This window comes from Sus scrofa, chromosome 3 (assembly GCF_000003025.6).
Source record: "Sus scrofa isolate TJ Tabasco breed Duroc chromosome 3, Sscrofa11.1, whole genome shotgun sequence".
In the NCBI taxonomy this organism is placed as follows: domain Eukaryota; kingdom Metazoa; phylum Chordata; class Mammalia; order Artiodactyla; family Suidae; genus Sus; species Sus scrofa.
The window spans coordinates 53645508-53672343 of record NC_010445.4 but is presented as its reverse complement, the minus strand read 5'-3'; the positions used below and the strand labels follow the sequence as shown (position 1 = coordinate 53672343).

General features: G+C 48.7%; 1 long non-coding RNA gene across 2 annotated transcripts; it reads left to right on the top strand.

Moving 5' to 3' along the window:
• On the top strand, positions 3714 to 25293 carry LOC102163181. Of its 2 annotated transcripts, none has more exons than XR_002342522.1 (3): positions 3714 to 6799; positions 7071 to 20328; positions 20526 to 25293. It is a non-coding gene; the product is annotated as an uncharacterized LOC102163181 (long non-coding RNA). The 2 variants fall into 2 exon arrangements; XR_001307595.2 differs by having other exon boundaries at positions 3714 to 15962; positions 20244 to 20328.

The window sequence follows — 26836 nt, the reverse complement described above, 5'->3', positions numbered from 1 at the left end:
TTGGGCCAGATATTGAACCTGAGCTCCAGTAGTGACAATGCTGGATCCTTAACCAGGCCACCAGGAAGTTCCAGAAGCCTCATCTCCATCATCACCAGCAGGAAGCACAGAGCTGGTAGCTTCTCATGATGCCATTAAAGTACCTCAGTTTTCTCATCTGTAAAAAGGATCCAGACCAGATGGTTATTGTGAGGATTAAATGAGCTAACATTTGTAAAGTGCTTAGGACAGTTTGCTGATGTTTTATTGTTGTTGATGTTGTAATAATAGTAATCACCATCACCATCCGAAGTGGCATTTTTCCCTTTTTAACCACCACAGCTGTGGCTCATGAAGGTTCCCAAGCCAGGGGTCAAATTGGAGCTGCAGCTGTGACCTACACCACAGCTCATGGCAACACTGGATCCTTAACCCACTGAGTGAGGCCAGGGATCCAGCCTGCATCCTCATGGACACTATGTTTGGCTCTTAACCCACTGAGCCACAATGAGAACTCCTGCAACAGCATTTTTAAACTCCTAGAGGCTTTGGCATCATGGCAGATTTGCTTGGTACTAGTACTAGTGATTCTAAACTGGGCCTCACGTGACCCAGAAACTTTTTCAGTAAGTTTGTTGGTACAATTTGGGAAGAATCTTAAATTAGCACCTTTAATGTTCTTATTTGGGGAACTTCATGTCGTTTTCTTTCCTTTTATGCTCCCACCATTACACAATCCCTCTGTGTAACCTATTTTTTCCTCTGCTCTTTTATACCTTACTTCAAATGTGAGGAGACACCCATTTCTCTCTAGATTAGCTTTACTTTCCTGGTGTGCTAGTGAGTAAAAGTCTCAGTACAGAGCAGATGAGGTTTTTATGTTGTGGTTTTTTTTTTGTTTTGTTTTGTTTTGTTTTGTTTTTTGCTTTTTAAGGGCTGCACCTATAGCATATGGAAGTTTTCAGGCTAGGAGTTGAATCAGAGCTGCAGCTGCCAGCCTACACCACAGCCACAGCAGTGCTGGACCCGAGCTACGTCTGCAACCTACATCACAGCTCATGGCAATGCCAGATTCCCCACCCCCTGAGCAAGGCCAGGGATAGAACCCACACCCTCATAGATACTAGTTGGGTTTGTAATCCTCTGAGCCACAATGGGAACTCCCAAAGGCTTTTTTTTTTTGCATTGATTTTTTCACCCTTTAAAGTCTTTGCTGCCTAACAGTTGTGTGATCTCAGACTATTCCTCAGTGCTCTGAATGGATGGATGCACCTGCTCAATGACGGAAATGGCACCCACGTGGAGGGAGGGCCATGTGCTGGGCTGTGTAGCCTCTGGACTCCCCGTTCTCTTCCAGGATCCCAGCTGTGGATTCTGTCAGAATCAAGTACAGCTCAGAGAGGCCTATGTGCACCCTCCCAGCAAGGAAGGCGAAGACCACTGGCTTCAAGGCACATTGTCCACTGTGTTGGAATGTGTCGGAGACAGGGCCATCAGCCAGCAGGTTGGGAAGCAGGATCCAATTCCCTGAACTTGAGAACTCCCACAGAGGCTTCTTATTTAATCTTTCCTCACTTTCCTCCGAATATCCTAACGCGGATGCTCAGCCAGACACGGTTTTGGCTGTGAGGGGTCCGGAGAGAGGGAACTTGCAGTGTGAGTGGTTTTTATGCTTCAATCAGTGAACAATGGATGGGGTCGAGGCAGATCTCTTCAGAATGAATCTTGAGTCAGATGGGACCTGCTGTTCTATGGATTCTGTAACCCGTTAATGACTCACATCAAACAGACACGGTTCCTCCTGGCATCCCCCTGTGTTTGGGACCTTCCATAGTTCTTATCTTGAGCCCAATAAGCAGATCATTTATGAAAGAAAAAAGGAAAGGCAGGAGAGAGAGAAAGAAAGGGGGGGGGGAGAATCCGTGCTGTTTGGAAGCCCTGTGTTGGCAGCTATTTTTAACTTAATGAGGTTATTCTTGTCTTTTGCAAATGGCACAATAGGTAGGTAAGAAACTTGGCCATTTGTTGTGTGTGTGTGAGAGAGAACCAATTTAAACTTTTTTTTATTAAAGTATAGTTAATTTACCATGTTGTGCCAAGTTCTGCTGTACTGCAGAATGACTCAGTTACACATACACAAACGCATATATATATATATATGTTCTTTTTTTATATTCTTTCCCGTTGAAGTTGAAACGGAAGATCCCTGTGCTCTATAGTAGGACCTTGTTTTTTTTATCCATCCTATATATACTGGTTTGCATCTGTTAACCCCAAACTCCCCGACCATCCCACTCCGTCCCCCTCGGCAACCACAAGTCTGTTCACTATGTCTGTGAGTGTGTTTCTGTTTTATAGATAGGTTCATTTGTGTCATGTTTTGGATCATACTTTATGGCTGAGTAGTATTCCGTTGTATATATGGACCACATCTTAATCCATTCATCTGTTGATGGACATTTAGGTTGTTTCCAAGTCTTGGCTATTGTGAATAGTGCTGCTATGAACATAGGGGTGCATGTACCTTTGCCATTTTTGTCCAGGGCTTTTATTTGTTTGGAAAGAACTGAAGGGAAGGTTTTGTTGGTTTTTGGTTGGTAATTAGGGTCCAGGAGACTTCTGCACAGGATTTTTGCATGATCTAATGGCACTACACTCAGGGTTTGCTTCCATGGTTCTTGGTAAAAACTTTTAAATGGCAGAAGTAGAGTTTAAGAAAGAAAGTTTTTGCTAAAAGTCCACAAATCATTATCCTTTATTGTTAGGACTTGCTCGTGGGTGTGTATAAGTGTTTGCAGAAGCAAAGAAATTCAATCCCTAAGAGCTCCCGCAGGCTCTCCAAGGCCACCTCCATGCAGTGTCCTCTTTTTAGAGACAGCAGGCCTGCTGAGTTAGTGCACAGGAGCCGGGGCGGGGGGGGGGGTCGGGGGGAGGGCTCAGTGTGTATCCAAGTCAGAGGACAGCTGCTCAGGGGTATGCAGCCCGAGAAATAGCCTCTGGTTGCATGTGAGGTTGCAGCAAAGTAAATTAGCCCCTGCCTGGGGCCTGCCAAAGAATCGGGTCAGGACCGGGAGTCATTTCAACGTTGGTCTGAACAATGTGTAATGAACTTGCCCTTTCCTAGGGAAAAAATGTCTTTTATTCGATTTTTCTAGAGGTGTGCATAATAGGTGGGTTTGCCGGGAGCATCTGATCTCAACTTCGCAAGCAAGGCAGAAGGAGACCAAGGATGCTGCCCGGCACTGGGGCCTGTCAGGACTCAGTGCGTAAAGTTTAGGCTACAAAGGTTTGGGCAGGACCAGAGTGCCTGGCAGGAGGTTTAAGAGTGTATGTTCCAGAGCTCAATCATCCCAGTTTGAAAGCTGCCTTTCCTGCTTGGTGGCTGTGTGACTTTGAGCAAGTCCCTTACCTTCTCTGTGCTTCAGTTTCCTCAACTCTAAAATGTAGATGATTGGGGTTCCTGTTGTAGCTCAGTAGGTTAAGAACCCACCTACTGTCCATCATGGTATGGACTTGATCCTTGGCTTTGCTCACTGGGTTAAGGATCCAGCATTGCCAGGAGCTATATTGTAGGTCACAGATGCGGCTCAGATCCTGTGTGGCTGTGGCTGTGGCTGTGGTGTTGGTCACAGACACAGCTCAGATTCTGGGTTGCTGTGGCTGGGTTGGTTGTAGGCTGGCAGCTGCAGCTCTGATTCAACCCCTAGCCTGGGAACTTCCATAAGCCACGGGTGTGGCCCTAAAAAGACTAGACTAGACTAGACTAAACTAAACCAGACCAGACCAGACCAGACCAGTCCAGACTAGACTAGACTAGAATATAGATGGTAATAATATGGACCTCACAGGGCAGTTATAAACATTAATATTTTAACTGTAATGCAAACTAATGCCTGTATCTTGTTTAGAAGAAGGCTCTTCTAAAGGGCCTAGGTAAGTGTTTATAAGGTAAATTCATTCATCAGACCCCTCAACCCACCACAAACCTAGTGGCATAAGCAATATCATTTTCATTATGCTGACAAAATCTGTGCATCGGGACCCGGTGGGCATGGCTTCCTTTGCTCCATAACATCAGGGCCTCAGTGAGGAAAACCCATGTCCCATGCCAGAAGGAGCTCAGGTGGCTGGGGCTGAGTCACCCTGAGGCTCCTTCACTCCCACGGGTAGGGCTTCAAGTGTGCAGGCGTGGGGCGGCAGACTCGAGGGCTACACTTCCCAGGACCAGGGGCCAGAGCCTACTGGTGCCTTGGTCTTGGCCCTGGCTTTGCCCATCCTGGAGGCTGGGCTCTGAGAGGGAGTGACCCCAGAGCTTGTGAGGAGAGTCAGAAGGAGGCTAGTGGCCTGTTGTGACTGAGCCCCAGCCTTGCAAGGAGTCACCCCCACCACATTCCACCAGTTGATGCCGATTCAGGGGAAGCAACGTGAACTCTGTGGTATTTGATCGGACGGGGTAGGGGGCGGCCCTCAGCAGCCCCATCTGGTTTGCAAGCCCCGTGGGCACTGTCTGAGTGGGCAGGACTGGCCCCCTGATTCTTCCAGAGGAGCAAAAGTCCCGGGCTGACTTGGGACCCCCCCAGCTGGGTGGGCCTGATTGAGAGGAAGCCCAGAACCAGGGCCCCTTTTTACAGGGACTGAACACAGGACCCTGGAGTGGCTTCCAAGCCTACATGGCCAGGGTCAGGCCCTTGTCCCCATGTCCTGCTTCTAGCACAATGGATAGTGATCCCACCACCTGAAGTCACTGCCGAATCACTATTCTTATCCAGTGAGGTTGCCTGTGCTCCGTTGTTTTAATTACAGGCTGTCATTTCATTTAAAAAAAATCAGCACTAGGATTAAGGGTACTGTCATTTTAAAAGCCAGACTCCTGGCCTAAAAACTCATCAGTGAATCAGAGGACAAATGTTCCCATTGTGTGGGTTATAAATAGGAGCTATGGAAAAAGTGACAGAATGAGATGAATGCCATTAAAGTGTAATTACATTTACTGTAAATGTGAGCCTTGGGAAGTCTATTCTAGGCAGAGATGCTCTACCAGAGCCTGTGACACGGAAAACCCCCAGCCTCAGCTGATGGCTGCTTTCATGTCTGAATCGTTATAGTGGATATTATTGTGCATGGTTCTTCGCATCCGTTAGCCTTATTAGGGGTTTGTGAAAGCCCTGTGTCAGTCTGAAGGAAAGTAAGAACCATGCATTTCACCTTGCATCTGAGAATGTAGCTTTTCTCTTCTCATAAGGCAGCATTTCTATACACCTGTGTTCTATAGCTCTATAGTCCATATACCTATATGTTTCTAAATATCTCTGTAGCTCCTACCTCGAGAGCCAAGTGTAGTAACTGGCTTGGACATATTTGAAAGGCAGGGCTTCATTCTTTGTTTGTTTTTTCCTGAAAATTGTGTTTTTTCAGATTTTAAACCATACCTTCTTTTCATATAAAACAATTTTTTAATGAAGAAAGTAAACTGTTCTAAATCCAGCCACATAGAGATAAAGCACTGCGTCTTCCTTTCAAATCACAATCTTTATGGATTTAGAGATAGTTCTAACTTTTCTGTTGCTGTTGTTAAAGCTTAGCAATATATTCTGGCCCTGTCTTTATGATGATACAGTTAGATTACCGTGTCTAGAGGCCATTAGGAGAGGATGATATAGGATCAGTAGACCATAATTTATTTATTTAATAATGACACCATAATGTCATAATGAACCAAGTAAAATTTTGGCTCATAGCTAAAAATTAGTATTTTCTGTTGTTGAAAGACAAATGATTTTAACTTTAAAATATTTATACCATGCTTTGATGAAGCTATGCAACTTTATGCAGTTGACCATTTATTTTCATACATATTCTTACAAGTGAGATTGCCAGATTAAAGATGTCCACATTTACTATTTTGACATCTCTATTACCTGTTTTCCCCCTGGAAAAACACCAGTTTACACTCCCACAAACACCTTTGTCAGCATTAGGTATTATAAGTCTTACCAATCAAGGAAACAATTTCATTTTTATATTATTGGCCATTTATATGTCTTTGAAAAATTACCAGTTCTTTACTTACATTTATTGAGACAGTCCCTTTTCATTGATTTGTGACTGCTCTTTATATATTAAGGAAACTAGCGCTTTGTCATGTGTTTACTCTTGTTTTTTTCTCAGTTTCTCTAAGTTTGGAACCTGTTTATTTTTGTCTTGTTTTAGTTCATTTTTGCCATAACAGAGTGTTACGGTGTTAAGGGTTTCATTGTTTACAACTTCTGACAGCACACAGAACTGCCCTAGATCCAGATGAAAAACGTCACCTATATACTTCTGATATTTCAATGTTTTCATTTTGTTTTGTTTGATATAATTTTAGTTTAAGAAAACTACCTCAATTTTTGCTTCTCAGATGGTTATCCAATTAGGATTTTTTTCTAAGCTCAGTTGGAGAGGTAGAGGCCAAAGATCCTGGAGAAAATAGAGACTAAAAAGCAGGACTGGGTTCTCCATCTGCCTTCTGCCTTCTGCATCCTTTCCCTGTGGAGGAGGAGGAGGAGGACTGGGGAAGCCAGGGTGGCTTTAGGTGTTGACTCTCTAGGAATGTTGGCTGAAGCCAGGACTAAAATTGGGACAGTATCCCGAAACTTGGAGGGCAAGTTAGTTTTAAAGGGAATGGTACCCAGGATGATGTTAAGAGGTAGTTCCTGTAATAGAAAGTTTCTGGTTCCCTCAGAGGCTGCCTTCTCCATGCTGAGTCCATGGCCATCAGAGGACGAGTATCCACCTCTCCCTGCAGTGGTGTGATATTAGCACCCATGCTGACCCTCAGGTGAGCTGCTTCTGGCCCCAGACCTCTCGAGGACAGGTCTGACACTCATCCACATAGCTCTGCACTCCCGCGGTCCCCAGCACACTGTTGGCGCTTAGCAAACCTTTGCTGAAATGAGAGAAAGGCACCGTGGTGGTGCCCCTGAATTTGTTGGGTCCACCATGGAGATGAGTCACCACCAGATGTCATGATGAGTCCGGAAATATTTGGTTTATAGCTAAACATTATACTCTTCCTGTACTCCTGTCCCCACCTGTGCTCACTTTTCCAGGAAGCATGTATCGAGTGTCTGCTGCATGCTGGGCATGTGCTGGGTGCTGGGAGCCTGGTGGGAGAAAACCACAGTGGGTGCAGAGACCAGAGGCAAACACCCTGAGAAGGCACACAAGATGGGCGCTGCTGTGCCTGGGGAGTCAGGAGCAGCTTCTAGAAGGAGTCCTAAAGGATAAGGACAGGTAAGAAATTCCGCCCATTAACCACCCATTAACTCCTACAAGACGCAGGCCAGAAGGACAGCCTGCAAGCTGGTCCAGCTTTGTTCTCATTGAGGGTGAGCTGCAAATCCTGCCAGGATGCTTTGGCAGAGGTTGGCTTCTAATTCCTTTGCGTCCTGGGCACCTGATGCAGTTGACACGTTTTCATTCCATCCATCGGGCCACAGTGACACCCCCCTTGTGGGGTCTGGCCACCAGTGGCCATTGGTGGGGCTGGCAGGAGCTGTGTGGTTAGCCTGCCCAAGCTGGAGCCTGGGGTCAGCGCTGGGCTGGGCCAGAATCCTGGTGATCCAGTCCCCACAGAGTGATGGAGAAGCATAGCTTCCTTGGGCCTGGACACTTGGCTTATGTTTCGACAAAGTTCATGTTAGTTTTGCTAATGGCCTGGCACATGCTGGTTCATACGGAGCTGCATCAGTTCAGATATGCAGGCCTTTTAAACAGGAGCTGCTGTGAGAGCCGGTGACACTACAACTCATTGATACAGTTTGGTTCCTTTTACTTTATTGAGTAATATTTGACACAGACCTAGGTGCCTAGGTAACAGATGTTACATTCGCCTAAATTACAGGGTATAGGAAGCAAATGAATACTCATGAACTCACTGTGGACACAAGAGCAGACCCCAGTGAGTCTAAGACCCCCTAGTGCATCTGAGACCACCCTGAGCCCCTCCCCAACCTGTCCTCATCTCAGCAACCCCCGCCCCCCAGGCACTCGCCTGGACACTGTGTTTTCATTATTTTTCTCATTTCGAAGCAGCTTCTCCATATATGTATTATAGTGAAACAGCATACTGCGTCATCTGGTACACTGTTGAGTTTAAGCTTTATAAATCTGTAGTCTTCTCTGACTTTTTTTCCCACTCAATATAGATCTTTTACAACCCGGCCACATGGCTGCTCATGGCTCAGATTCACCTGTTTTTCACCGCATTGTACTCTTCCTTCTAGTGTCTCTGCACATCTTACTTACCCCCTCTTTATGGGTGAGCATTTGTTCCCAGCTCGACAGCCGGGCACTGCTGCTTCTCTGCCCTGCTTTGGGGTGTTGCACCTGGCCCTGCAAGCATTTTTCTTTGGCTAGATCTGTCACTAGGAGCTTCTGGATGGACATTGCAAAAGGAAGGGCATCGCTTCCTGGTTCTGACACTGTCCCCCTCTGGCTTCTGTGGCGTGGCTGCTGGTGGTACATATGACACCCAGGGACTCTCACCCTCCAAAAAGCTTGGCGTCACCCCGGGGGAGGCTTCCCGCTTACCAGTCTGGGCCCTGTCTTTGGAGGCTCTGTCAGAGAGCAGAGCCTGGGCACTGCAGGGTAAGTGCCCTGTGAATACCCTCTTCGTGGGGCCTGAGCCCCAGGCAAGCCTGCCCCTTCCCTGACCACTCCCACCCCCCACTCCAGCCCTCTGTGCTCTTCTGTGCTCTCATCCCTTCTCAGCAGTGAAGCCCTTGCTACTATTTAAGCCCCTGCTATGTTACATTTTCCCTGCTCAAATTACAGGGTGGTTTTCCTCTCCTGTCTGTACCCCAGCTGATGTCATTGTCACGGATCCTTTGGTGCCCTGTTGATGAGGCAGGGCTGAGGGCAGTGGGGTCAGGCTGCCTGATCTCCTGAATCAGGGCCCGAAGCCTCAAGCCGGCTCTGAGCGCCTCACTCTCAGGGGCACATGTTTATTCTTTTTTCTCTTTAACCTCAGTCTTTACTGCAAAACCGAAATCACTCCCGTGATCATATTTGAATCTCCAGTTGTACAAAATAGGCTCATTGGAAGCTAATATGTGAGATTCACCACCCAGGGGTTTGGTCAGTAGGTAATGGTGTGATTGCCCACGTGAGGCTGAGTTCTGGAAGCATCAGCAAGGGGGCCCAGCCATGCTCATTGTCCATCCTCTTCCCAAAGATGTGTTACTCTCCCCACTTCCTGCCCAGGTGGGAAGAGGAGCAGGCTCCCAGACAAACCCTCTCTCAGCAAAGCCTGGGAGACACTCTTTGGATGGAAATCTCCTCTTGCTTTGCTTGGGACAGTGGAACTCCTAGGTCACCAGCTGCCCTGGAATTCTTCTTTCATCGGAGCTTTGGTTCCTTGTTCGCTTCAGCACCTGGACATCTTGTGTGCAGCCCTTCCTCCTTTGAGAAGTACCCTGCAGTGCCCAGGCTCTGCTCTCTGACAGACCTGAACTTGCAGCCAACCCTGCCATTTATACCTGAATAAGTTGCCTCAGGCTCCCACCCCCATTTCCCTAGAGCAGGGAGGACAATGGGAGGAGCTGTCCTGGTCACTGAACACAGGAGAAAATGGAGTGTGCAAAGGGCTGGGGAGCCTGGTGCCTGACTCAGCACTGGTTTGATTATGACCAGGCAGGTGTGAGGGCCACTGTCCTGCCTCAAGGGGCAGAACTGACCAGTTGGGGTATTCCCGTCGTGGCTTGGTGGTTAACGAATCCGACTGGGAACCATGAGGTTGTGGGTTCCGTCCCTGGCCTTGCTCAGTGGGTTAAGGATCCGGTGGCGTTGCCCTAAGCTGTGGTGTAGGTTGCAGACGTGGCTTGTATCCCGTGTTGCTGTGGCTCTGGTGTAGGCTGGTGGCTACAGCTCCAATTCGACCCCTAGCCTGGGAACCTCCATGTGCTGTGGAAGCAGCCCCAGAAAAGGCAAAACAAAACAAAACAAAACAAAACAACAACAACAAAAAAGAACTGACCAGTTGGGAAAGTCTGCTTACAGGTGTACCTCCAGTAATGAATCCTTTTCCATGAAGATTTTTGTTGAAATGAGAGGGAGGGAGGGAAGGAAGGAAGAAGGAAGAAAGGCTGTGCACTAAAATGCCATTTTACATAATTATTCTAATCTATTCTGCTTATGGGTTTGGGGAACTTATGGAATAACATTCGCAAAAAATTTTTTAAGTTCTTTCTAGATGGTGGGCTGTAGGGTAGTTTTAACTTTTCTATTTTGTATTTTTCCATTTTTTGAATAGTTTTACAGAAATAAAGTAAATTCAGGAAACAGAGGTAGAAATAAGAAAGCCTTTTCCCCATGGAGGCCAAGTCATCTGGGACAGCAGAGTTTGGGGGGCAGCAGGGTCCATGGGTCAGCAAGAGAAGGGGGTGGGGAGTCTCAGGGGTGGTGCAATGGACAGGGCTGCCAGGGGAACCGGGACAGCGGCACTGGCTTACCCGCCCGCCTGCCTGCCGCAGGCGTGGAGCGGTCACGTGGGAGGCGGCCGTGCTGGGGTGCCATCCACTAGGGAACCGCACCTACCCCTGGTGCCACGTTTTCTCCTCAGCTGCTCACCTGGCTGAAGGGCGGTGGCGAGCCTGGGGGAAGCTGGCGACACATGGGCATCAGGGAACAGCATCACAGAGGATTTTTCAAGCATTCTCTCTCAGCAGGTCTTGATTCCTTGGGTCTGTGTCACGACCGTTAATGACCCATAAACTTCACCCAGCGTGACATCCTGCACTGGAAGTTGGGGGGTGGGGGGCTGCCCAAACCACTGAAATTGCCCCCAGGCTGGACCACATTGGCTACTGCATCTCCCGGCCCTGCAGGCAGACCCCATTTTGCAAGGGAGGGACCTCCATGACAGAGATGAAGCATCTGCTGGAGTCCTAGCAGCAGAAGCAGGTGGAGTATGAATTACCTGAGATGCAAACAAGTGGCAAAATGTTTCTCACATTGCATTTCATTCTGCACACCTTCACTCTGGGCCCTTCCCTTTCCTTGGAACACTCCCCTCCAGTTTGTGCTCTCAGTTCCGCTGCAAAGCCCTTAGCTTTCTGTCGTCTCCCAGCCCTGGGGGCCTTAGGAGTCTGGTGAGCTACTTTGTCGGTCTGGGGGCTGCCCCTTTACTGTGTGTGCCCCCAGCTTCTCTGAGCTCCCCATTTCCCCTCAGAGCCCTTATGGCAGGACTTGGAACCTCCTATGCACCAGTAGAACCATCACCAGCACAGGGGTGGGGGCCTGTGCACTGGCCCAAAAGCTGGCGATTCCTGTGTCGACCCCCTACCATGGCAACATCTCCGTGGCTCTCTCAGGTAGGGGAGGACTTCCTTTCTCCTGTCTGCCATGGGGAATGCTGGGCCTTGGGGTGAAGGGAGGTATGGCCGGCCTCTCTGTGGCACCCTGAGAGGAGGAGGACACAGGCTGAGGCTCACACCACCAAGGCTTGAGGTCTTACTTAGAACGTCACACTAGCTGATGAGCTCTGGACAAGGGGTCTGGGGGTACTTGTCTCAGCACCCCCGGAAGACAGAGATTTTTGGTGGGCAAGAAAGTGTGGGAGTCAGCCAGTTCTGCCCCCTCTCCAGTCGTCTGGAGGCCCCCGGCTCTCTGGGGACTACCTGCCCCTTTGGGCCTGCAGGGGAGCTGCAGGGAAGAGGTGCTGGGGGGGAGCAGGGCTGCCCCACCAGCTGGGGGGCTGGCTGCAGCCAGGACCACTGGAGACTGCTTTCTGCTTGGGGTTGGCTGCTCAGCAAAGCGCCAGGGTGTTACGGAAACTTTTGCACTGTAGTTGGAAACTCCCATGACACCAAGTGGGGCAGGGACACAGCTCCAGTCACACCCCTGTGTGAGGGGACACAGACATGGGTGTGAGAACCGCTAAGCACCCATGACCCCTGCTCCCCAGATCCATAAGTTCCTGACCCATAGAATAATGCTAATGCTGCAGGCCTCCGAGGAAATTGACAGAACAGCCTTCCATCTGGTGGTTGAGGACAGAGGCTCAGAAAGGTGCAGTGACTTGCCCAAGGTCACAGAGGCTTAGCCAGAAATCAGGTTTCCTGGACGTCCCATCCCCTCCCCTTTTACCGCAGCTCACAGCCCACTCACCCCTCCCCACCTCCTTCCTGGGATCAGGGGCTCAGCCTGGGGACAGATGGCCGCATGAGATCAGATGCTGGGTGTGAGGCTGAGGCTTAAGGAGCCGGGGCCTGGCAGCAGCCGGCAGGAGCCTGTTCCTTCTCCCAATGGCCCTCAGAGTCCCAGTCGCCCTGCGGGCCCAGGGAGGCCTTCTGTGCAAGCTCGCTCTCCAGCAGCAGGGAGCCCCTCAGTTTCCAGAGCTGGGGCATCGGGGGACCTTCAGCAAGGTCGGGGAGAGGTGGGCTCACCAGACAGGGCCCTCTCTGGAGGAAACTGCTCCCCTCCGGGCCATCCATCAGGGGTCCAAGCCCCCTAAAGATCCAGATGCCTCTCAGTGTCTACTCCCCACCTGTGTGTCTCTCCTAGCAGCTGCCACACCCTCCCAGCTGCCTGGCTGGCATTATGGGGGAGCACTGGGCCTGCCAGGGCTGGGAAGAGCTCTCACTTCAGTGTCTCTGCTGGACTCTTCTCCAGACCCACATCCTTCTTCCCTGCGTCCACTTTTGTCCCTTTGCAGTGGCTTCTCTACAGGCCATGCAGTGAGTGTCTGAAATACACTAAGATACACTCACACCTTTGTCACAGGGCCACAGGGGCTACTCTCTGGAAACTGGTCCCACTTCTGCCTCCCCAGTGGAGGCAGTGCCCACCCTCGCTGTGTCACTGCTCTGTCATTGCCTGTTTGTCCAGCGAGTAGGGCCTGGAGGACAGTGCTGGGTCCAGCTCACGCCTGTGCCTGGCATTTCCTGGAGGTGTGGTGGAGCCTGTCCACCTGGCAGGGGTCCAGGCCTGGCCCTGCGGTTGAGCAGAGCATGAGGCTGGGGCTCCCGTGGTGCCCAGAGGCCTGTCCAGTAGCTGCTGTGGGGTCAGCGCATCTTCCTCTCAACGTCCTGACGGAGCAGGCTGTCTGGCTACTGGTAGAAGCACACATTTTTGTCCTGAGCACATTTAAGGAAGGAGGGGGGAGGGAGGGAAAGAGGAGAAAGGGCTGAAAGGAGGGAAAGCCCTTACTTCTCGGCCCAAGCTCCCAGCCTCCCCTGGTTTCCTTAGAGGATTCGGGTTAAAGCCCACACGGCTCTACGAGGCCCTGGGCCCTCCTGCCTTTGTGCACGCCTCCCTCCGCAAAAACATATCTCACAGTGTGTCCTCTGGCTGTGTTCAGGTAAAGATGACTGTAATCTAGGCTGAATTCATCATTCTGTACCCATTATTCAACCACTCATTTTTCCTTCTGATCTTAAATTCAGACATTCCATGCCCCCGCCACCAACCCCGCCGAATGTCGTGGGCCCCAGCCCCGTGCTTCCTGGGCCGCTGGAGGTCTCGGGGTGGGGGTGTCTGAGTGCCTCTCCATCAAGGAGAGGCAGGGGTGTGGTGAGCGGGAGCCCCCACAGTTCTGATTGGAGTCAGAGGAGGAAAAGGCAGGCCCCACAGGACCGTGTGTGGAGACGCGATACATCTAGAAGCACAGAAATAAGCAGCCCTGGGAGACTCCCTGGAAGCTTGTCCGCCCTGTGCCAGGCTCCTGGCCCCTGCTGGGAGGGCCGCCACCGGCGCCTCTGTCACCCACATGCAACTGCACCAGCCCCTCCTGCCGAGGCTCCCAGAGCCATTTGTGACAAGTCACAAGTCAGTGCTGGGCCCAAGCCACATGGATCTGATGCCACATGGGAAGGAGTTGGTGTGGGGGCTGCTTTAAAGACTCGGGGGAATAAAATTTCTGAGTGGGCGGGGCAAGAACGAAGGGCGCAGGCATAGGTGTTGGTTGGTTCTTCTGATTCCTTGACTGCAGTTACAGTTCCAGTCAGTAAATTCTGGGAGGATCTCCCGAGCTGGGCATTAGAATTTGTTAAAAGTCTTCTTATGAATCTCTTTAGCAGTGGATGTTTGGGATGAAAGGAGAGAGGGCGTAGGCTTCGTGTGCCCTGGAGCCTGACCCCCAACCACACAGTGTGCCCTGTGTTCTCTCCAGGAAGGGGACAATCCTGTCATCATCCATCCTCAGGAATCTTCTGAGCACACATAGCAGGGGTGTAGGGGGTGGGAGAAGGTGCGTCCCTGGTGTGTCTGGATGGCCTGGGAGTCAGGATTCCAAGGACTCCTCCTTCCCTCTGCTGTGTCAGTAGCTACGCTCCTTGACTCGGGCCCCCTCATCCTCTTTTCCAGTTCAGAAATGACCAACATTAGTTCAAAAAAAGAAAAAGAAAACCACTACTGGAGTGGTAAAAGAAGAAAAAATTTTACTGAGCAAATCCCCAATTGCATCATCTTTGGTTTCAGTGAATAACTGTGAGTCCCAAACTGGCAGCCTTTTTACTTAGAAATGAGGTTTGGCAAATCCAGAGAACTGGCTTTCCACCAAGATGGAGGGGACCGAATTCTGCTCCCGTATTCACTTTTGAGGCGTTTCCAAGGAGTGAAGCTTCTATTTAGCCTGTCTCCCACCATCTGAAGCCCCTTAGGAAGGAGTCAGCTTTGGGTGACTGCTCCCTCTTGTCCCACCTGGAGCCTGACGCTGCTGAGACCCAAGGGGCAGAGCCCGGGTGCAGACCTACCCGCCAGCCCCAATCAGGTCTCCCTCTTGTTGACACCAGGACTTGTTTCAGAAGATGGCCCCATGGCCCCTCCACCCAGCCTAGTGAAGAGCTGTTCAGATCCCACTTGCCCTGGAACAGAAGCGGCTCTTCCTGACTCAGCCAAGGGTCTGACACCGCGGGGCTTGGTGCACAGCTCACCACCCTGGCCTGGCTGACCTTAGCAAGTTCTCATGGACAGATGGAGATGGCTGTTGATCAGGGCTTCCAGACTGCGGGACCAGCAGAGATCATGTCCAGCTGGGAGAAATTAAGCCAAACTATCGGCATTGCCCCAACCCGAAGCTTAGGACCTGTTCTGAAATGAAGAGACTTGTAGGCGAGCAAATCACACACTTTCCAAAAGGCACAGACTCTGAAGGGCACCTCATTGTAGCTGAGCTGAGTCCAACCATCAGACCGAGGGGTGCTCCTTGTTACTGATGTTTTATCGACATGAGGTGGAATCTAATTTGTCCCTGCTCATCCAGCTATGTAAATGTTCTCTGATGTCTGAGGACGAGGTAGCCTGGATCCACTGCCATAATCATCTACTCAACATTTTCAAGGAGAGAGGCCAAGGCTGCAAAGGCAGTTTATTACATACATTGGCCTCTGCACTTATTTGGGTGAAATCATTTTCTAATGTATGAGTCTTTGCCTTAGAACCTGAAATTGTGGTAAGTTGTTCACTTGATTTTGTAATTTTCCGGAGTGGGTCGCATGCCCACTGGAGCCTGGGATGGTCAGGTCCACCCATCAAATTAATTGAATCCAGAATGGGAAAAAATGGAGCATCACTGAAGGGGATGCTGGCCAGACAGGGTCAGCAGGGGACCCTCTGAAGCTGGCAGGATGTGGCCCGGTGCTTTTGACCTCATGCTCCGCAACCTCCCAGGCAGATGCCATTGAGGACTCATTGAGAACTGACTCTGGACCAGGACCTATGCTAAGCACTGCTGAGGATGCACAGTAAGCAAGATGTGGTCCTGGTGCTTACAGATCTGGGTTTCTTGCATGGCTCATACTCACATTCCTATCATGGGCCACAAGCCGGGAGTGAAATGGCACCTTTCTTCTCGCTGGAACCACCTCATTTCCTCTTTCCAGCAAAGAGGGATGGAGAAACCTGCCCCATATGGAGAAGGCATCATATACCCACTGAGATAACAAATGTCCTGTGACCTGTGGAGAAGGGCAGTTTCAAGGACACAACAGCCTCTGATCCTGGTGAGTGGGCCGGGGCTGAGGGTGGCGGCACAGAGAATAGCCGGGCTCATCCAGTGTCCTGGTCTCTGTGTCCAGGGCTGCCCCCACCCCAGTCAGCCAGGGACCAGCCATGGCCATGGGCAGGGCCACAGCGGGGGTTCCCCTGACTGTCGGTTTTCAGTTCCACCTTATGTCAAGCATATTTGATTGTTTAAAAATCTTTTTTTTTTCTTCCAATGAACTTGCTCATGCTCTTTGAACTTCAAGATGGAAAAATCAAAGTCTGAATGGGTGAGTTTCCCAGGAATTCCTGACCTGCTTTTGTGGAAACTGGTTCTTGCTGGAAGGACAAACTCCTTCCAGGGTCTCCACACACAGGTGCTGGCACAAGCATCCAGAGGCTGGGTACCTGGGGCCCCCCCCAAAAGTCAGTGCATGAGCAGTCCCGTGCAGCCCCACCCTCGGCTGGGTTTTGTTCGCAGTGTCCAGAGAGACACTGTAGGTCTCAGGCAGGGCCTGCCAGGTCCCTCTCTTCCTGTCCTGCTCCTCCACCTCCCCATGCCTGCAGCACAGCCCTCGGATCTCTCGGGCCTCAGTCAGGGGACCCTGGGGGACAGGGACCCAGAGTCCCATTCATCTTGGAGTGAGCCCTAGCAACTGGTTTCCTTGCTGCCAACCAGGTAGCTGGGTCTATGTGTGTGAGCCATTGCCTGGACAGCCCCACGTCCCCCTGCAGCTACACCTGGAAGCTCTAACCTGGCCTGTCCTTGATGCCATCGGCACATCCTTGTCCTCACTGTGCCTTCCTGCCTTCCAAGGCCAGAGCCAGGCATCTGACCTCCCTCCTGCCTGTTACACCATTAATGGACTTTGTAACCCCAGATGCTTCTCTCCCAGGGAGAAAAATTAATTTTCACATTTTGTGATTTCCTTTGATAGAATTGACTCTTCATATCACACCCACACACTCACAGTTCAAGATGGAGCCAGGAAACAGACTGGCCAGAAAGGTTCAGGACTCAAAGCCCCAAAGCCACCTTGCATCAGCCAGGTGGTGGGGCCCATAGGTGGGAATTTGCCCACTTCCTGCTCAGAGGGGATCAAATCGCTGCTCTGAATTAGAGCACATTTTGCCTTTGCGAGACTTCTGGGCACTGCGTTTCTGCATGTGAGATAGAGGTGGCCAGGGCTCTGGGTTGGGGTCGTTCGCCCTCTCATATACACCTGCTCCATGGGCTTCCCACGGGATCAGGAGAAAACAGGAGCTTGGCATGTGGTGTGTGCTCGTGGTAGGGACACTATGGGTCAGTTCCAGAAGTCACAATAAAGCGAGTCACATTTTTTGGTTTCCCCGGGCATATCAAAGTTATGCTTATGTTATACTCTAGTCTGTGAAGGGTACAATAGCATTATGGCTAAAAAGACAATGAAAAATACTTTATGCCTCAAAAACACTAACCATCCTCTGAGCCCTCAGCCAGTCATAATCTTTTGCAATAGTAACATCAGAACTCCTGATCACCCTAACACCTGTAGTAATAATGAAAAGGTTTGCAATATGGTGCAAATTAAAGATGTGACACAGAGGGAGTTCCCGTTGTGGCGCAGTGAAAACGAATCCAACCAGTATCCATGAAGATGCTTGTTTGATCCCTGGCCCCACTGGTTAAGGGTCCGGTGTTGCCGTGAGCTGCAGTACGAGTCACAGACATGGCTTGGATTTGGTGTTGCTGTGGTGTAGGCTGGCAGCTACAGCTCCAGTTCAACCCCTAGCCTGGGAACTTCTATATGCCGTGGATTCAGCCCTAAAAAGACAAAAAAAAAAAAAAAAAAAAGTGACACAGAGACAGAAAGTGAGCAAGTGCTGTTGGAAAAATGGCTCCGAAAGACTTGCCCGGCACAGGGTTGCCACAACCTTCAATTTGTAAAAAAGGCAACATCTGCAAAGTGCAATAAATTGAGGTTTTGTCTATGTACACTCGGGCACGCGCGCGTGTGCACACACACACACTCCACAGCAGACATGTTAATGCACAGAGTTCTGGAAGCATACAAGCCAAAGGGTTAGGCATTGGGTTTGCAGGAGGAGGTAAAGACACCATGTGAGGTATCTGTGCAGTACTCACATAATTTTATTTTTGTATTTTTTATGGCTGCATCCACACATATGGAAGTTCCCAAGACAGGGACTGAATCTGAGCTGCAGCTGTGACCTATGCCACAGCTGTGGCAACTCCAGATCCTTTAACTCACTGCACTGACCTGTGCCTGGGAAGCGACCTGAGCTGCTGTGGTCAGAGTCTAGGAAGAATGATAAATTTAAAGGCGGGAGCAGCTCTGGTGAAGGGTCCTCCTCTTGCAGGGCCTCCTGCCTGCACTTCCCTTCCTGGAGCCCTCCAGGCTCTCCAGCCTGGCCGTCTCCCTCCATCCCAGGCACCTTCCTTCTCCCTGACCTGGGCTGACTCAGTGTCCAGTCCTCTCTGCAACTCCATTCTGAATCAGGGACGCCTTGCTGCCCTGGCAGCAGTCTCCTCCCAAACCAGTTAACACAGGCAAGAAAAAAGTAATTCCACAATTGGTTGCAGTTCTCTGTGAAGGTATAAATTATACATGACGCTGTGACATTTGCAGCAGACTGCCACGTTGATTTGGTTTTTGTCTGTGGTGGTGGTTTTATCAATGAGCTTTTCTTCCTGAGCAACTGCAGATTCTGTTTTGTGCAAATGATTGAAGACATTCTGGAAATTTCTTTCTTTTTGAATTATCCACTCTATCCAGACATCCTAAATCTTTGAGACAAAACAAATACAGCACACGCCCATGCTCACACATGCGCGCACGCGTGCGCACGCACACACACACACACACACACACTTTGAATTTCTGTCAGGCCCAGGGAGTCTCAGGGTAAATGAGCCAATTTGTTTTCATTTAAATATGAAAGTGAGAGAAGGAAACGCAATGAATGAGCACAGGAGAACACAGAGCTGTAAGCTGGAAAAACCCAAAGATGAATTTGTCACGTCTCTCATGATAAATGACGGCGATGCAATTAAACAGAGGCAGCCCAGCGATCATGAACACCCCAGTGCATTGTGTTTTGATCTGTAGGGCAGGTACCCTCATGTTTCCTGTCATAGACTCTAAACATCACAAGTCTTGGGGGGAGGGGTGCCCTGGTGCCCAGGATGCTGAGTTATGCCAGGGGGACAGAAAAGTGGGTCAGTGGGTCACCTGTGCAGACCTGGCCAGGAACGAAGTTTGACTCATGTGAGCCTAGCACTCCCTGAGTCCAGGCGGCGGATGGTGGAGCCCCGGATGGGGGCGGCTGGAAGGGAGACGCCGCATCCTAGGGGTCAGAGGAGCTCCCAGGAAAACCCAGGTTCAGGTGGTGATGCCACAGACATCCGTGGCCCGGAAGACAGGAGAGGGCACGTATGTTTGGAGCTCAGGACAGTGGAACATCCACATTTGGAGAGCTTGCTGCATTGCTGGAGACTCTGTGCACACATTGGAGCTGACTTGTGAGCAAGCAGACAGATCAAGGCCTTTCAGAACTGCGAGGGCACTTGGGAGTTTATTGAGCTCAACTTCCTTTCCCAAGCAGGAATTCCCTCCCCAGGACCCTGGATGGCGGGTCTGAACATCCAGTTCCACCCAGAGTCACGAAGTGGGTGCTCAGGTGTACATGGGTTCCTTCCTGCTGAGGGTTCAAGGTCCAGGTGGATGGGTGGATCCTTTGGACCGAGCGACGCCCCTCCCTCTCCTGCGTCCTGTGCCTGCAGCCCCTGCACAGCCTTCCTGTACAGACACCGTCCTTCTCAGGACAAGTATGTATGGGTGACTGCCCTCCTCCATGGAAACCCATGACGGGGTTCAAGGCCTGCTTAGACGGCACAGATATTGGTTCCCCAACCCCAAGTGCCCACCACCTGTTGGTCCTGCTCCTGCCTTCAGAGCCACATCCTTCCCCTTCCTCTCGAACCTAGAATCCACGGAGGGCACACCCAGGGTCTCCCCGTCACTCAGCGGCACGGGGGCAGGAGGAAGGGGGTCCCTCTGGGACATGGATTCTGGCACCTTCAGCATCCTGGTCCCCTTCTGCTCTGGCCATGCCTCCTTGTAATTTCCCAGGTCTAACCCATGCGTGGATGGACTGGCAGGGCCATTGCCTTCGTGCAGTGAGCACTTGGTCTAACTCCAGGAGCACAGATTGCTGTTTTTCAAACAAGCCAGGAACATTTAAAGCTCCGGGGTCAGGTTTGGACTGAAACAATGTAAGCAGTTTTTGTGATTTTCCAGGACAGGTTAAGACGCACCAAGTCCCAGGAGCGGGGCGTCGTGGCCCAGGCAAGGAGGACCTGAGCATGGACGCCACCAGGTGGCGGTAAGCTGGAACCGCCCTGGGCCCGGAGGCTGCTTAGGGGCAGGGAGGCTGGCCTTACCTGTCTGGACTGTTGCCCTTGACTTCTGCTGCCCCAGCGCCCCGCCCCCCTCCCCACGGTGGGGGCTGCTTTGTGAGCAGCTGCAGAGTCTCTGGGCCTGAGAGCAACACCTTCTAAAGCAGGAATCTTCCTTCATCAGGTCTCGGGTCCAGGGCCGCAGGAGAACGTGCACCCCCTGTTGGCAATGGGTCAGGATGGGACCCGGGCTCGCCTCCTGCATGGCCCCTGCTCAGAGAAGAGGGCCCCAAGCTTCCTGCTCTGAGCCCAGGAGCTGAAGCCTCTGAGGACCCCCACAGGCCCTGCGCGGAGGGCAGCGACTCCTCATCTTCTGGCCTACGTGTGTCTTTGGGAGGTGATCTCAGAGCTCTTGCTGGAGAATTTGCCTTTTCCTGTGCTCACCCCCTGCTTTTGCTCTTTCCTGGACTGCAAGTGGCAGAGCTTAAGCTGCAGCTTCCTTATAGCTGTTGCCTCTGCAGTTCCTGCTCATGGTCCCCAGGGAGCAGTGGGCTTTGGGAAGGCCTTGCCAGCTTCCAGAACACCGACATCAGGCAGGAGAGCAAGTACCTGGCATACCTCCTCTCCACTGTTGTTATTCCTTCTGGGAAAAAAAAAAAAAAAATCATTACTGTGTTTAGACAGAATTTACTAGGACTTCGAACCGATGATGCAAAAAGTGTTCACCTCAAATTCTAAGCAATGGCTGGTTCTCCGTGCAGAGCATGGCTTGCTAAATGGTGGACACCAGAACTGACCACACCAGCTCTGCTGAATTCCAGGGTGCGAGGTGAGTCTACAGAGAGCATTTGCACCTCAATGCAGTCTGGACCACAGGACAGTGAGTCCATGGGAGGCAGGCTCTGTGTTACAGCCCCACAGAGCTGAGGCAAAGCAGAGAACAAAGAGGCTTTGACTTGCAAGAAGCAAACTCTCTGCCTCTCTGACTCCCCCACCCCCACCCCCCAGGAAATGGGGAACCTTCCTCGAGATAAGCAGCAGTAACATGCTGACGCTGTTCTCACATCAAAGGTGTGCCGGCATCCATGCCTGAAGGGGTCGTGGTGATGCTGGGTCCTCAGCCGGTCTCTGTTTGGGGCCATACTTGTTACAGGGCGCCAGGGGGAGAGCCCACAGGAGAGCCCACTTCAGACCCTCCTCCTTCTGCAGCAATGCAGCTAAGGTCAAGGGTGAACCAGCAGTAAAGAGATGAATACAGGGAGCAGAGGTGATCTGCGAGCTCAGCCCATGTTGTATTTGGCCTTGGTCAATGGCTGATGGAAAAGTCAGTGTTGGTGTGAATAAAACCTGCTTCAGACAGCTGTGAAGGTGCTGTGAGGACCACGAGGTGTCTGCTGGTGGTTCCTACGGCCTCCAGAGAAAGGTCCACACTGGTCTCTTCTGGTCTGTAATGTCATGGGTCCCACTGCCCTGTAAGCCAGCTGCATGCATATCTACCACCCCCAGGGGATGGAGAGCCGCTCAGGAAGAGGTCTTATGTCTTATTCATCTTTTTTCCCTGTCAGCTAAATAGTAATAGCCAACATCACTGAAGTGCTTACTGTAGGCCAGGCCCTGTGCTAGGCAGGTCATGGGTGTTACCTTTTATTCCCCATGCCAACCCTGAGAGGTTGATAGTATTTTCCTGATTCTGAAGATGGGGAACTGGCCCAAGATGCCCTGCTGGTAAGCGGTAAAGCCAGGAGTGGGATTTGATGGGTGCTCTTGTGGTCAGGCTTTTAACCATCGTAGCCCACAGCCCTTTCAGTAAGCCTCCCCACGTGCCAGGCAGGAAATCATCTCTCCCAAGGTCCCAAGGCACCATATCAGCTCTCACTCACAGCTCGTAGCAAAGCCGGTTTCTTACTACGTCCTTGGCACAGAGAACCTGCGTATGATGTTGTCAGCTACCTGAGAGCAGGAACCCGTCTTTATACATCTTTGTTGCCCCAGCGATCCCAGCACCTCATATATAGGAAATGTCAACACTTGATTAATTGAATCGATTGTATTTATTTCTCATGGTTATAGATGGCCCCATAGAGGGTCCTTTGAGACTAAATAACATGGATTATTTATCGAATTGTGGCCATGATACACTTGATAATAAGCTGAAAGACGAACACAAGAAAAAACACTCTTGGCAGAAGCTGTATTGCAAACACGAGTCACGTCCAGTGATTTGATGGGTGCACGTGTGAAGTGGCTCGTTGATGGTTGCTATGAGAACCATCACTTGAGACTCCTGTTGGACCATAGTGATAATGCATCTTTGTAGTTGTGCACGTGATGTGTCTGTGTGACAAATGCAGAGCATACACTGAGAGCATATGCCTATGGTCGTCACTTGATTGTCCCTGGAAAAGGTCAATGCCAAATAACTGAAACTTTTGCAAGTATCTGTCGATAAAGATGCTGGCAGTCTTTCGTGCCTACTTCATCGGATGATACCATCGATTATAGGGGAATTCTCAGGCTTCCTTGAGAATCTACTAGGTGAAGGAGGCTGGTGCTAAATAAGTATTGTGTGAGAAATAAAGAGCCAAAGCAGATAGCCTTGAATTTGAGAAAATGTTAGTCCTGTTGAGAGCCCTGATCTAGGAAACAGATCCCTTATATACTTTGCCGTTTCCTCAATAGTAACCTTTTGCAAAACTAGATATGATATCGCAACTAGGACTGATATCACAACCAACACTGATACAATCTACTGGCTTGGTCAGATTTCCCAAGTTTTTCATGTGTGTGTGTGTGCACGTGTGTTAGAACCTGTGCAGTTTTATCACCTGAGTGGGTTCATGTACCCACTGCACCGTCAGAATGTTGAATGGTTTGAATATCACAAGTGTCCCTCGCATTGTCCTTTTATAATCACACCCGCCTCCCCCACCCCTAATCCCCATCCTTAACCCCTGGTAGCCACTAATTTGTCCTCTCTTGGTAACGCTGTGTCATTTCAAAAATGTTCTAATAAGTGAAATCATATAGTATGTAATCTTTGGAGACTGGCTCTTGCCCACTCATCCTAAATCACTGGAGATTCATCTACGTTAAATTTGGTTTGTAAATAGTTCATCACTCTCTACTGCTGTGTAGCATTCTGTGGCTAGTTTAACCGGTTGCCTATAGAAGGGTATATGAATTAATTTCAGTTTTCGGCCATCACAAATAAAGGTTCTATAAACATTCTGTACAGGTTTTGTGTAAGCGTAAGTTTATATTTCTCTAGGATTAAAGATGAGAGGGTGATTGCTAAGTCATATGGGAGCTGCATGAGTAGTTTCATAAGAAGCTGCCAGACTGTTTTCCTGAGTGGCTGCACCCTTCGACATTCCCACCAGCAATGTATGAGAGATTCAGTTTTAGCTCATCCTTGCCCGCTTTTGGCATTGTCGCTATTTTTTATGTTAGTCATCATAATACATGTATGGTAGTATTGCTTTTGGTTTTAATTTCCATTTCCTGATGGCTGATGCTATTGGATGCCTTTTCATGCTTACTTATCCTTTGAAGACTCTCTTGAATGAAATGTCTGTGTATATATTTTGCCCATTTTCTAATTGGATTTTTTTTTTTGTATTTGCTGTTGGGATCTGTGCTTTTTAAAAAATATATTCCAGATGTTAGTCTTTTGTCACAGATGAGTTTGTACATCCTTTTCCCCAGTCTGTAGCTTGTTTTTTCATCCTTTTAACATGAGCACTCATAAAACAAAGGTTTTTAATATTGATGAGGTCGAATTTGTCAGTGTTCCCTTTTGTGCATTATTCTCTTGGGATCAAGTCTAAAACCTCTTTGCATAGTTCTTGTTTCTGTAGAATTTCTCCTACTTAATAAAAGTTTATGCTTTTGCAATATTACTTTAAAAGTCCATGCTCCATTTTGAGTTAATTCTGTATGAGGTATGAGGTTTAGGTTGCTGTTCATGTTTTTGACCTATGAATGTCCAGTGGCAGTAGCTTAATTGGTTGGAAAGTCTTCTATTGAGTTGCCTTTTCATCTTGTCAAAAATTAGTTGGCATATCTGTGTGGGTCTATTTCTGGGTTCAGCGTTGTTCCCTGAATTCACCTCTCTACCCTTCTGTCACTACTATGCTGTCTTGATTACTTATATACAGGCCTTAACACTGGGTAGAAGCATTCCTCCCACTTTATTCTTATTTGTCAGGATGATTTTATCACTTCCTGGGCCTGTGCTGCATCACATGAAATTTAGAAGATTGTCCTGATGATATTTCAGCTACCTTACTGGGAAAACATTTCTTGGATTTTGGTAGCAATTGCATTAAATCTATACATCAGTTTAGGGAGAATTAACATCTCTATGTTGAGCATTGCAATCCATGAACAACATATGGCTCCCTGTGTAGTTAGGTCTTTTCAAATTTCTTTCATTAGCATTTTGTAATTTTCAGCACAGAGATCCCGTACATGCTTCATTAAGTGTACACCTAAGTATTTTATTTTCTTTGCAGTGGTTATAAATAGTCTTGTACTTTTTTTTTCAGTTTCCAAAAATTTATTGTCAGTATACAGAAATGCCGTTCATTTTTGTTTGCTAATTTTGCAGCTTGTGACCTTACTAACTCCACTTACATATTCTAGAAGGTTTTTTATAGATTCCTGGAGACTTTTTACAGACATAGTCATATCATCTAGATGATATAAATATGTATCATCTATAAATATAGTTTTATTTCTTCCTTTCCAAAATATATCCTGTTTATTTCTTGTTTTTGCCTCATTTCAGTGAACAGAGCCTTTCCAGTACTATGTTGAGTGAGAGTGGTGAGGATAGGCATCTTGGTCTTCTTCCTGATTTCAGAGGGAAAACATTTCCTTACTAAGAATGATATTAGTGGAGTTCCCATTGTGGCTCAGTGGTCAAAGAATCTGACTAGTATCCATGAGGACGTGGGTTTGGTCCCGGGCCTTGCTCAGTGGGTTAAGGATCCAGCATTGCCATGAGCTGTGGTGTAAGTCACAGATGTGGCTCAGATCTCACATTGCTGTGGCTGTGGGGTAGGTCAACCCCTGGCCTGGGAATTTCCATATGCCATGGGTGCAGCCCTTAAAAAAAGAAAAATATTAGTCATATTTTTTTGGTAGAAACTCTTTGTCAAGTCGAGGTGATTCCCCTCTATTCCTGATTTGCTGAGATTTTTATTATGAATGGTGTTGGATTTTGTCAAATGCTTTTTTGTATGTCAATTGATATGATTGTATGATATTTCTATATTTGCTTATTGAAGTGGAGCCTAACATTGAATGCTTCTTTTGAATGTTGAACCACCCTTGCATACCTGAAAGACATCCTACTTGTTTATGATGTGTAATTCCTTTTATAAATTATTGGATAATGCTTGTGAATATTTTGTTGAGGATTTTATTTTTTAATTTAATTTATGTATTTATTTATTTTTTAAAGAGTTTTATTGTCTAGAAACCTGAAGTCCTTTTTTTTTTTTTTTTTTTTTTTTTTGGCTTTTCTAGGGCTGCACCCGAGGCATATGGAGGTTCCCAGGCTAGGGGTCAGATCGGAGCTGTAGCTGCCAGCCTACACCAGAGCCACAGCAACACCAGATCTGAGCTGCATCTGCAACCTACACCACAGCTCGTGGCAACGCCGGATCCTTAACCCACTGAGCAAGGCCAGGGATCGAACCTGCACCTCATGGTTCCTAGTCGGATTTGTTAACCACTGAGCCACGACAGGAACTCTTTGTTGAAGATTTTAACATCCAACTTCATGAGAGTTGTTAGTCTGTAGTTTCCTTTGTTTGTAGGAGCCTTTTTCTGGTTTTAGTATTAGGGTAATTGGGTAAAATTGGTGTTAATCCTTCTTTAACTATTTGGTAGAATTTTCTAGTGAAAACTTGTGGGTCTGGAGATTCTTTTGGGGGAGATTTTCAACTGCTAATGTTATTTCTTTAATGGCTGTAGGGTAATTCTAATTATCAACTTTGTCTTGATGTGTAGTTTGTAGTTTTCAAAGAATTAGTTCATTTCTTCTAGTTTCAAATATATGAGTCTAATGTTATTCATTATACTCCTTTATTAGCTTTTTAAAGGCTGGAGGATCTGTGGTGATGTATCCCATTTCATGCCTGATATTGATGATTGGTGTCTTCTCTCATTTCATTTTTGCCAGTCTTGATCGAGGTTACCAATTTTATTAATTGTTTTTGAAAAACCAAGTTTGATTTTTTAAATAAATTTTCTCTGTTCTTTTCCTATTTTCAATTTCATTCATTTCTACTTCTTTCCTTTGCTTGCTTTGGGTTAATTTTGCTCTTCTCTTGCTACTTTTTTGAGGTAGGATCCTTAGATTATTAAGTGATTATTAATTATTAATTCATCCTCCTTTTCTCTAATGTAAGCATTTAGTGCTGTACATTTTCTCACAGTACTCTTTTAGCTGCATCTCAGAATACAGTGTTTTGATACACTATATTT